The following is a 12,809-nucleotide window of genomic DNA, read 5'->3' as shown; positions in this document are numbered from 1 at the left end:
CACAAAGCTAGGTGCTAAACAAACAAAGGCTTAGGGAGAATCTTGTTTGCTCATGGGCTGATGGATTCAGGTTCGTAGTCACTGGTGGACTTTCTGGTGCTGCTTCAAGTGATCAGATCGTGCAAAACGCCTGTCGCACAGAGCACACGGGTAGGGTCGCTCCCCAGTGTGCTTCTTGGTGTGTCTCTTGAGCTCATCTGAATGGGCGAATTCCCATGTGCATCCGTTCACATTGCATTTGTAGGGCCTCTCTCCTGTGTGTCTGCGAGTATGGATTTCGAGTGAGGAATACATTGAATATGATTGCTTACAGCCCTGGTATGTGCAAGGGTAGGGCTTTAAAATGTCACGATTCTTCGTGAACCGATGTCTCTGGGTTTTGAGTTCTGACTTATGCTCTCCTGGGGATTGTCCTTGGGTCAAATGGGAACTTGAACCATCCAGGAATCCTCGGTATGGCAATGATGGCAATTGACATGGCATCATTTGGCTTCCAGAGAGAGTGTGGTCATCACTGAAGGCTCTCATCTGGTCCCCCTTAAGTGACCCCATCGGACCCCCATAGAGAGTCTTGTCACTACCTGATGTTATCACCTGGCCCCCAGTGAGGGTATGGTTCCCAATGAAGGTCACTGGATTGTCCCATTTAAGAGCTGTCATCTCGCCTCCATAACGGGTCTGGTCCCCACTGAAGGTCATCTGGCCTCCATAGTGGGTCTGGTTCCCACCAAAGGTCATCTGGCTTCCATAAAGGGCTTGGCCCCCACCAAAAGCCATCTGGCCTCCAAAACGGGTCTGTTCCCCAAAAAAGGTCATCTGGCCTCCACAACGGGTCAGCTCCCGACCAAAAGTCACCTGGTTTTCATAACGGGTCTGGTCCGCACCAAAATTCATCTGGCTTCCATAAGGGTTCTGGTCCCCACAAAAAGTCATCTGGCTTGCATAACGGTTCTGGTCCCCACAAAAAGTCATCATGCTTCCATAAGGGTTCTGGTCCCCACTGAAGGTCATCTGGCCTCCATAGTGGTCTGGTTCCCACCAAAGGTCATCTGGCCTCCATAAAGGGTCTGGCCCCCACCAAAAGCCATCTGGCCTCCAAAACGGGTCTGTTCCCCAACAAAGGTCATCTGGCCTCCATCACGGGTCTGGTCCCCACCAAAGGTCATCTGGCCTCCATCACGGGTCTGGTCCCCACCGAAGGTCATCTGGCCTCCATCGACAGTCTGTTCATCACTGAGGGTCTTCATCTGGCTACCTTCTTTGGAGATTGTCATGTTGTTTGCAGTGATGGTTGTCTTTTGGCAATCAGTGAACAATGTCTTTGGGTTGTCAGTACCACCTATCATCCAGGAGGTTGGTGTGGGTGTTCTCTGATCAAAGGAGGTCACCTTCTGGTCCATGGAGACAGTCTCCTTTAGTTCTCCAGGGGGCTTATCGAAGGCATTAACAGGGGGGAGTTTTTGAGTTCTGGTCAAGGACTGTCCCAGGGATATTAGAAACACCAGAAACCGTCACTGTGGGCGTCAAAGGAGCCATCACCCGGGTCTGAATGGACTCATGTTGGCTCTGGTCACCAGGGGCAGTCAGAGGCACGCAGATGTGTGTCTCCGCTGCAGCTCGAGCTGTTGACTCTAGTGTCTCACAGAATTCCCGGAGGAACTCCGCAATTTCCTGAGATAAAGGGCGAGTATCTTGGCAGTTGCCGGATAATTGAACTGGATCTTCAGCTGTGGGATCCATCAGTTCATCTAGCGCGCAGTCAGGAGCCACTGTGTCTGGAGGTAATAAGGTCGGCTGGCACGTAGTTGCTCTGTGCAGGGCCTGTCACTTATGGCACTGCAGGCAGGTGCGTTCAGCATTTATGGAGCCGCAGCCAGGTGCGCTGCGTGCCTATTGGCCCCTTCACTTGCCACGCCCTCCAGGGCGGAGTCCAGGGCTTCAGCTGTTATCTGCTCTGGGAACATGGATGAAGGATGGCCTGAGGTCGCTATGGCAGTCCTTCCCCGTGTTCCCACCGTCAGGGGAAGCATTGGACAGGGATTAGCCCACCTCTTCCTCCGCACAGGTCTACCCGGTGGACTCTGTGTCTATCATCAGACGATGCAGAAACAGGCCCATAGGGGGCCATCGGCCTGAGTTTTAAACACCCGGGACACCTCAACAGCCAATCAACTGCTCATGCTACAGCTGCGAGTTTAACGAATTACTTCTCTGCCGAAGTCTTCTCAGGTCGCCTAGAAATGGTAATCGCATTTTTTTTTTTTTTGGTGCCCTTTGAAATATTTTTTATATTTTCAAAATATATCCAGAATCTGACCCTCCTTTGCTTATGATATTCTCAATAATGTGGCCTTTTGAAAAAAGGATTCTTCTAGATATTCAGGATTGTGACCACCTTTTCTTTGAATTTTTCTTACCTCACTCCCTCTCACCCTGCCCCTACCTACTGCCATAACATTGTATTGTCTATGCTCTCCTATGCTTGTTTCTTTCTTTGTAATTCGCTGGCCACTTCCTTCGCCCTCTCTTTAGCTTCCTGATCTTCTTGCTGGTCTATTTCCATGAGAAAATCAGCACTTCTCCTGGCTTTAATTTTCATGTTTATCCACATTTCACAAAATGTACGTATCGCGGTGATGGTACCAGGAATGGTTTTAGGAGCCATATGTATGAATATGTCTATTTTGACAGTTATGACCTTATTTTAATGTACATTACTGTAGACAAACCATAACTAGCACATAACACCTGAGATTTCCCTGCTGATGCAAGCCTCCCCACAGCTCTCTCACCTCTGTGTGCTTTGCCAGCCTGAGTCCTGGAGTGAGGAGACACGGAGCAGAGCTCGCAGTGGACCTACCGCGGGCAAATAACATAAACAGGAAAGGAAATTATTGAAGTCATGAGCCACTAAGATTTGGCAGGTGGGAGTACTTGTTACCTAGCATAACTGCAGCCATTCTAACGACTACAAGAAGAATGTTTAGTTTTGTAAATGTAGTCATAACCTATATTTATCAACTCCCCAACTTTATCTGTCGGCTGATCCTGAGCCCTGAACTCCAGGCACATGTATCCTACTGTTTTCTCTGAGTCATCTCAGAAAAGTAATCTACAACTCAAACTGTGCAAATGAAATTTCTGATCTCCCCTCACCCCGAACTTGGGCCACCCATAATTTTCCATACCTCAATTAAGAGCAGCAACTGAGTCCCATGGCTCAGGCTTACAGCCTGGGGAATGTTATTGTCTCTTCTCTTTCTCTCATACCCCACATTGAATCCATAAAGGGTAGGGCTTTAAAGTGTCATGATTCTTTGTGAACCGACATCTCTGGGTTTTGAGTTCTGACTTCTGCTCTCCTAGGGATTGTCCTTGGGTCAAATGGGAACTTGAACAGTCCAGGAATCCTGGGTATGGCAATGATGGCGATTGACATGGCACCCTTTGGCTCCCAGATTGAGTGTGGTCATCAGTGAAGGCTCTCATCTGGTCTCCCTTAAGCGTCCCCATTATACCCCCACAGAGAGTCTTGTCACTGCCGGATGTTATCACCTGGCCCCCAGTGAGGTTATGGTTCCCAATGAAGGTCACTGGATAGTCCCGTTTAAGAGCTTTCATCTCGCCTCCATAACGGGTCTGGTCCCCACTGAAGTTCATTTGGCCTCCATAGTGGGTCTGGTCCCCACTGAAGTTCATCTGGCCTCCATAACGGGTTTGGTCTCCACCAGAAGTCATCTGGCTTCCATAACAGTTCGGGTCCCAACAAAAATCATCTGGCTTCCATAACAGGTCTGTTCCCCATCAAAGGTCATCTGGCTTCCATCACGGGTCTGGTCCAAACCAAAGGTCATCTGGCCTCCATCACGGGTCTGGTCCCCACCAAAGGTCATCTGGTCCAAAACACTGGTCTGGTCCCCACCGAAGGTCGTCTCACCTCCATCACGGGTCTTTTCTCCACCAAAGGTCACCTAGCCTCCATCACGGGTCTGGTCCCCACCAAAGGTCATCTGGCCTCCGTTGACAGTCTGTTCATCACTGAGCGTCTTCATCTGGTTTCCTTCTTTGGAGATTGTCATGTTGTTTGCAGTGATGGTTGTCCTTTGGCAATCAGTGAATAATGTCTTTGGGTTGTCAGTACCACCTATCATCCAGGTGGTTGTTGTGGATTTTCTCTGATCAAAGGAGGTCACCTTCTGGTCCATGGAGACAGTCTCCTTTAGTTCTCAAGGGGGCTTATCTAAGGCATTAACAAGGAGAGTTCTTGAGTTCTGGTCAAGGACTGCCTCAGGGATATTAGAACATGCAGAAACCATCATTGTCGGCCTCAAATGAGCCATCACCTGGTTCTGAATGGACTCATGTTGGCAAACTCTGATATTCTTAACCTGTCAAATTAAGAAATAGGAACTACTACATAAAGTAGAATCTAAATTCATCTAATGCATTGTGTCTTTCTCTTCTCTGATCCACTTTTTCACCAAATGTAAGAGTTACTAATTCAGGACTTTTTTGTGAAAAGCATATATGGAAGAATACAAATGAGCTGAAGACACCAACCCTACTCTCAAGAAACATTTAGACTAGTGAGGAGAAAACCCACTCTTTCAGTACAATTAAAAAAGTGTACTGAATTACTTAATGCTTTAAGATAAGCATGCATTATTTTCTTATTTTTCTTTTAATCATTTTGAAATTCTCCAAGTCCTATGTTGAGGTTCACCAAATTAAACAGAACTCCAAAACTATATGGCAATACTAATATTTTAATCCTGATGTGTATCAGCTTTAAAGCCTAGAATCATTGCAAATATTTAGCTTTTGTGCAGTGAATTTAATCAAACCACTGTTGTTGGTTTTTCTCCACCACAACTATTAATTTAGCAGATTGTTTTTGTCAGTTAAATATACAATAATTTCAAAAGTGGGGATGACAAATTTGTTGAGATTTAGGACAAAATTGGATACCATTAACTGCAAATGTTCTGTGTGCCTTGGAAGAGTCTATAAAAATTTACCACAGAGAGAATGAACATGGTTCTGGTTTCAGGCAAGGGAAGGGATACTGAGGAGATGACAGCCTTTGAAAAGCAGCCTCCGCCACTTTCTCTCATGCTGTGAATTATTTAGAAAACACAGAAATGACCACCTGGTGACTTGCTGGTCATGAAGGGACTGTGTGCTGAGATTTGCAGCTTGGCACTGTCTACATGACTGGGTAGGTGATGCCACAGCATTTGGCAACATCAGGCAGTGTTACAATGTCAAAGGTCACAGGCACACGGGCTTGAGACAGAATAGTAAACCAGGTGAAGAATGTGTTCCCATTGGGTCACTTCCTTGCCTGTACCCTCGGATGTCTTTCAATATGTTCCAGACCTCCCAGGGGCCGGGTGCCATTAACTGCTCTCCGACAGTCAGGTTTCCCATGACCGTACCAATGGTCTTCTTCCTCCGGGGCCTCCACCCTTTCTCCAATCAAAGCGGGTCTGTCCAGTGTCCTGCTCCCTCATTGTCCGCTCGGCTCATGCTGCATGACCTAATAAGCTAAGTCAATGTTTATTATGAGGCTTCATAGTTTCCAAAGTTTAAACAAGTTAGAAAAGTAGAAATATCAGGTATATTTTAGGTCCAGGTTGGAGATACTGTTTTGGAGAGGGAAGGAAGGGAGTCTTTCTTCAGGCTTCTCACATTACATCCAGTAAGTAGGTCATCTTTCTTTTTTTTTCTTTTCTTTTTTTTTTTTAGAACTTTTATAAGAGTTTTTTGAGCCAAACTGGCAACGTATGCCAGGGGCAAGATTTCATGTGTTCCCCAGGTAGGTCTTGCTTTGCATCTCCACAAAAGCATTTTTTAGCTGAATTTATTAGGGTGACATTGGTTAATAAAATTATATAGCTTTCAGGTATACAATTTTATAGGACATCATCTGTATATAGCACTGTGCTCACCACTCCAAGCAAGTCTCCTCCCATCACCATTTAGCCCCCTATACCCTTTTCTACCTCCCCCATCCTCCTGCTCTAGTAATCACCTCACTCTTCTCTCTCTATGAGGAATTTGTTTGTTGTTGTTGTTTTTTGCTTAATCCATTCATCTTTTCCACCCAGTCCTCCAACCCTCCCAACCCTCTGACAGCTATCAGTCTGTTCTCTATGAGTCTGTTTATATTTTGTTTGTTAGATTCCACATATGAATGAAGTCATATAGTGTTTGTCTTTCTCTGACTGGCTTATTTCACATAGCATAATGTTCTCCAGGTCTATCCATTCTGTTGCAAAGGATATGATTTCCTTTCTTTTTTATGGCTAAGTAGTATTCCATTGTGTAAATGTACCACAGCTTTTTTATTCACTCATCTACTGATGGACACTTGGGTTGCTTCCAAATCTAAATGAAACTATTAATATGTATCTCCAAGAAGATAATTAAAACTTAAGCATGGCATCTTATGACTCTTTAATAAATGAAATCTGAACACATCTTCCTGAAGAAGTGCAAAAGCTACCCAAAACAAGTCAGTCCATTGAGCATTTGCAAGGTGATTCCAAGGATCAAAGTGAGGTTTTGGCTAAAAGGATATTTGAAGTTTCCCGATGAATGTAGGACTTTGCAAGCTAAAGGCATACTGCCTAGTATAAAATCTGTTTTTCATTTTAGCTTAGATCGGATGTTCCTTTCTGTTTCTGATTTCAAGTCAGATCTCTGGGGAGATTGTAAAATGGCATCTTATTTTCAAAAATTTGAAATGCATGTGCATTCACAGAGCTGGGGTTGTGAATGGGAATGCGCAAGCACCATTGTAGAATTTCAGAGCAGGAAGGCACTCCAGCGACCATCCTACCCTGGTGTGTACAAAAGAGGGCCAAAGACATGGGTTTAATTTGGGCCTCTCCCAAGAACTAACACTGTAATTTTTAAAAGTCCTACTATTTCTCTAACCTCACATTTATTTTCTACAAAATGGAGTTCCATTAGATAATTTCTAGAGATATTCCCATTTTCACAGTCTATAAGTCTTTAACTTATTATCTCCCTACAAAGGCCAGTAAATGGAGACCTAGAGAAGTTAAATGACTTGTAAGTAACTAGTGAAGAGCTACAACTACCAGCCCATCTCTCCAGTCTCCAGTTCCATTAGGTTTGAAGAAGCAGAGAGAATGCCTCTTCATTTTTATTGTTTGTTTATTTATTCTGTTTATAAAGATTTTTTTTTTTGCATTGAGCAGCAAGGTTTTGTGTGTGTTTTTTTCTTTCTGTCTTTTGTTTTTCTTCTAGAGATTTTGTAAGAAGAAATGAGCTTCCTTGTCCAATTTAGTATATTTGCTGGGCACCTATCTGGAGTAAATTAGTAAGTGTTTGAATTATAGAAGTATTTAATCATTTAAATAAAAAGGAGCCATTTGATTTTGGCCTTTGGTAAATTCCCTTGCTTAAAAAAAAAAAAATAAACGTATTACTATTTTTCAGTGATTAAAAACAAGAAGAGTTTTGATAAATTTAAACCCATTTGAGAATTCTGCAAAATCTCAAGCTCATGGATAGACTTTTTTAAATATCTCAGTGAGAAACTTTATCCTTATACTCAGCCAGAATGCGTGGTGCCAGAAAGCTCAGGAAAATTATGGTTTTCACAAGTTTCCCAGTCTATCTTCAGGCAACATGAAATATTTCCAAGCTCTTATTTAAGGACTCTAAAGAAAGATTAGATCTGGCTAGCTATTAATATTCAGAGATTGATTTTACTTTCTGTTCATCTAATCTAATAATAGACAAACATGGTAACTGACCATACCTTCGCTATGCCTCCCATGGGTAATCAGCACAATATGCAAATTAACAGCGACCAGTGGAAGGAAGTCAGTCCTAAAGGCGTTGTCTTGGCAACGGCTGCGCCCTCCCCCAAGCTGTTTCACAGAGCTGTTTCCTGTAAGGGCGGAGTTTGAGGCAAAAACTTGCGCTGGGAGTGTGGAGGCAGATCTTCCTAATGTGTGCACCTGAGTGGGTGAACCTGAGTGGGGCGGCTGAAAGGCTTAGGAAAGACAGACAAGAGAATGAAAGCTGGGTCTCAGTGGGACGCTGCTTCTCAGACAGCAACCATGCCCACAGCCATGCCTTTATTTTATAGCAGATGCTATGAGGCAAAGTAAGGGTCTGACCAAGATATTTACAAACATTCTCCTAGGTTTCAATCCTACTCAATTGCATGCACCTGAACTCTATCAAGCCCACATCACTCAGGCACTTGGGGCCACGTGTGCGGACCATAGGTTCAAGTTTATAACTACAGCTGTTGGCTATAATTGTGCTGGGAGGGCCCTGCCCTCCAAGATGGGACTTGCACATGGCAATGAGAGGACTGTGCCTTCTCATCAGTCCAAGGCTTGAACCTGTCCAAAACACTGTAGCGGCTCCCCACAATAAAGTTTTAATTCTGTTTCTTTGTTACTAATGTTGTGGCCCCACCCCATAACAAAGAAACAAAGGAAAATTTCCCCATTGAATTTCTGAATAGTATTACTCCTTTGGGAATTCCCTGTCATAAATAAAAATTGAAAGTGGGTGCAATCATCATGCTATTGAGAAATCTCAATAGTAAATGGGGTCTTTGTAATGGTACCAGATTTATTATCAAAAGATTATGACCTAACATTATCGAAGCTGAAGTATTAACAGGATCTGCAGAGAGAGAGGCTATTCTGATTCCAAGAATTAATTTGTCCCCATCTGACACTGGCGTCCAATTTAAATAGATTCGACGATGTTTTCCCATGATGCCAGCATTTGTGACTATTAATAAATCACAAGGACAAACTCTAGACAGAGTAGGCATGTTCCTATCTGAACCCATTTTTGCACATGGTCAGTTATATGTTGCTTTCTCTTGAGTTTGAAGAGCATGTGATGTTCAGTTAAAGTTCTAAGTACTTCATCACAAGGGAAATTAGTCAAGCTCTCTGAAAGTGTTTCACTCTTCATGTGGTATACAGGGAGAAATTAGAATAATTTTAATCACTTTATCAGTCATGGTTTGCATCACTGTTGTTTTTATATCATGTTTTTGTTGTTTTCATATCATGTTTTTGTTGTTTTTATATCATGCCTCTGTTGTTGTTATATCCTTTTGTTACTGTTTATTTATTAATAAATTTATGTATTATTTTCATATACATTTTACTAATTTCCTTTCATCTCTCACATTTCTATTATAGAGAAAGGGCAGATAGCAATGTTAAAATATCTCTACTAATTAATTCCCTTTTTTAAAAAATATATTTTATTGATTTTTTACAGAGAGGAAGGGAGAGGGATAGAGAGTTAGAAACATTGATCAGCTGCCTCTTGCACACCCCCCACTGGGGATGTGCCCACAACCAAGGTACATGCCCTTGACAAGAATCGAACCCAGGACCCTTGAGTCCGTAGGCCGATGCTCTATCCACTGAGCCAAGCCGGTTAGAGCAATTAATGTGCACAAATTTCATGCACCAGGCTACTAGTATAAATATAAGGCCACTACCTTTCTTGACTCTCATTTAAATAAATTACTGTTATGATGGGAATTGGAGGCCAAGTGGAGGCTGGTGTTGGGACAATATTGGAAGATCTATACATTCAAAATGCACTTGATGTTTGTCTTAATTTCTCATAATGCAATGTCCCTAAGAGCTTGATTTGCCCTTTTTAGTGCCATGCACTATATAGTGGGGTTCTAATGCTTCTGTAATCTCAGAATGCTTATCATTATGGTGTCAAGCACCCCAAGAATCAGTGTTGGTGGGCTGGAGATGAAGCCAGAGGAAATTTCCTGGAAGAACTTGGGATCGTCATTTCTGAAATCATAGAAAGCAAGTGGGTGGAGGGAAAGAGACAAGTTTCATGAGATATTTGGAGAGTACATTTACTGAGATGCCAGATGAGGTGTTGGCTTAATATCTCTATACCTTATATCTTTACATCATCTGCAGAGCTCCCTCCTTAGGACTGCTCCATAACAAGAAGCACCTGAAAAGAAAAGAAAAACAGAGACACAGAAAGAGAGAGGCAAAGAAGCATCTACCCACATGGGCGAGGAAGAAAAAGTAGAACTGAATGCCAAACAATAAACTGTAGTCAATATACTCATGAGGATCAGGGCAAGAAGGAAGCACAAATTGATCATATTTTATACTAAATCACACTCTCATGCCATTACTGCATTTATGTGTTCATCCAGATGGCCCTGAGTGTCACTGTTCTCTGCTCTTTTGCCCCCCCTGCTGGCAGTGCCAAGAGGCAGTCCTCAGGTCAAAATTGCAGCAAGCACCAGGGAGGAGGTGGAGAAATGAGAATATGTTTTATGCAGCTGTGCTTCACAAACCTTAATGTGCATATGAATTGCTTGGAATGTTGGTAAAATGCAGGTTCTTATTCAGTAAGTCTGGGCTTGGCCCAGAGTGTACATTTCTAGCAGGTGATTCCGGTCCATAGACTATGCTTTGAATAGCACTGCCTTCTATCATCAGAAATCACCAGCATGGAAACCCCTTCCTGAGGTTTTCCAATTTCATGTAGAATTAATCCCTATTGCATGTAAGTAGTTCTCTACCCAATAGTGGATCCAATCCACAACTGAAGAGTTTAAGTGCATTGGAAATGTTCCTCCAGTTGTATCAGCGATTTACTTCTGTACAAGTCATCAGCTTCATCACGCTGCTGATGATATTAGAAGATTGAAACCTAGTTAGAAAATGTCGTGATGGGTTTGTCACATAGAATTAGATTTTTATTTTAGAAGGGTCGTTGAAGCCACCATCTCATTTTACAGTTCCAGAAGCTGAGGCACAGGGCGCTGTGTGACTGGACCACAGTCACACAACATGTTGACAGAAGCCAGACTAAAATCTAGTCACACTTACACATCCTCATGCTGTCTGTCCAGTCACTTCCTATATTTCTCTTTGTCTAAAGTGATCTGACTCATAGCTGCTAAATCCTATAGATCATTGAAGTCCTAAGTGGCAGATGATGAAGCTTAAAAAATACATATGATAGCATAATTGTATCTTGTCCTTTTCTAAATTAGTGTCCAGCTCCCTTATCAGTAGAATTAGCCTTTAAATATCCATTAGAAGGAAAAAGAAATACTAAACCCTGTCTTATTAGCATCCCCTATCTTGGATGTTTAATCCTCATTTTGCTTTATCCTTCTTCTGGACTCCAATTTATTGCAATAGAACAGTTTAGGTTCGAATGAATATTCTTTAAAATTGCCCCCAAATACAAATTAATTCCATATAGTGTGGATGAGAAGATTACTAACCATGTTTTAAGTGAGTGATGTATTTATTTGGAGAGATGAAAGGATTATATTCAGATGAATTCATCATAACTAAGTAGCAAAACGGAAAGCCTTGTAAAACCCTTAATTGAGGCCATGCTCACAGAAAGGTTAGCCATAAAATGAGTAATTTCACATCCGCAGCATCAAAATTCACTTCAGAGTGAAGCATAGTAACCTCCATCTTGGGTAAAAACTGCTGTGTCAAATTTTAACCCTGATATTCTGGCTTCTGTAAACATTTGCTCGTTTAAATAATAGGGTAGTTAGCCTAAGTGACTCCATTTTGACCTCTGTTTCCAGAATAAGACCTGGAAACTCACATAAATCACCCCATTTTGTTGCCAGCCCCCTTGTGGTTTTACAAAGGCTATTCTTCTGTGCCGAGAACCAGAGCCCCAAAAATGCTTTCCCTTGACTCAGTGGCTCCAGGAACTGAAACTATAGATAACCTTTAGAGATAGGTAACTTTGCTCAATTTGGCTTCTGTACAAACTGCTGTCACAAGGTAGTTCCACATTCCAACATCTAGCAGGATGTGGTTTTTGCCTTTATAAGCTTGTTGCTGTACTCACTCAGGACTTCGAGATTTGGAGAGCTAATGTCCCCTTGTAGCCACCAGCTTTTGAATTAAGGAATCCTTGATTCAATTTCCTGACTAAAGCGTCCTCTGTTCGACTCGCGGGGTATATTACAACAAGAGTTCCTCAGCAATTTTCATACCTGATTCGTGAGTGAAAGATGAATTTCCCAACTGTCCTTTCCATTCCCCAGGAATTAAAAAAAGGCACGAGAGTAAATAAAATTTCCTGGCCTCTGAGATCCCACCCAATGGAAGCGTAGAATGAGATGAGGGCGTTGAGTGGGCGAGTTAAAGCGTTTGTAACAAAAGCCCATTACTTACAGATGAGAAATTTATATTATCAGCGTAATATCTGTGGGGCTCAACAGCGCTAGAGAGTATATAAAAGCAGTGCGCTTTGATGCAGAAATACAGAGCTCAGGACCCAGCTCATCTCCAGTTCCAAAGAGGGCTTGCTCTCCCTCCACCTGCTCTATTCTAAGCCTGATATCAGAAGGTAAGATTCCTATGGAGTGTTTGTAAGACTGTCTATTCTGATTTGGGTACAGTTAAGTATTTTTAAGGGGATAAAGTATGAATTCAAACTTTGTTCTTTCATCTTCTACTTTTCACTAATAATACACAGGGTAGAATTGAGTTGAAAAAAGTGATACAAAATATATTTACATAAATGTCAACACAGTGAAGCCGCAAAATGAGTCAGAAAACTAATTCAATAAAAAGATATGAAGTTGAAAGAAAAACAAAGATTCAAATCAATGAACTTGTTGTAAGACTTAACTGTTATGAGAACTGTGTTTTTAAAATAAGGGGTAATATTTTAAGTATATAAATATTTTCCTTAGATTTGATTAACGTGTCTATTACTTTGAACAGAAGGCCCCTTTTACAATCAGCAGAAATATG

This window comes from Myotis yumanensis, unplaced genomic scaffold (assembly GCF_028538775.1).
Source record: "Myotis yumanensis isolate MYYU_CA2020_CCGP unplaced genomic scaffold, mMyoYum1.0.hap1 SCAF_8, whole genome shotgun sequence".
Classification (NCBI taxonomy): Eukaryota; Metazoa; Chordata; class Mammalia; order Chiroptera; family Vespertilionidae; genus Myotis; species Myotis yumanensis.
The sequence above is the reverse complement of the archived record's forward strand: the minus strand, read 5'-3'. Positions refer to the sequence as shown.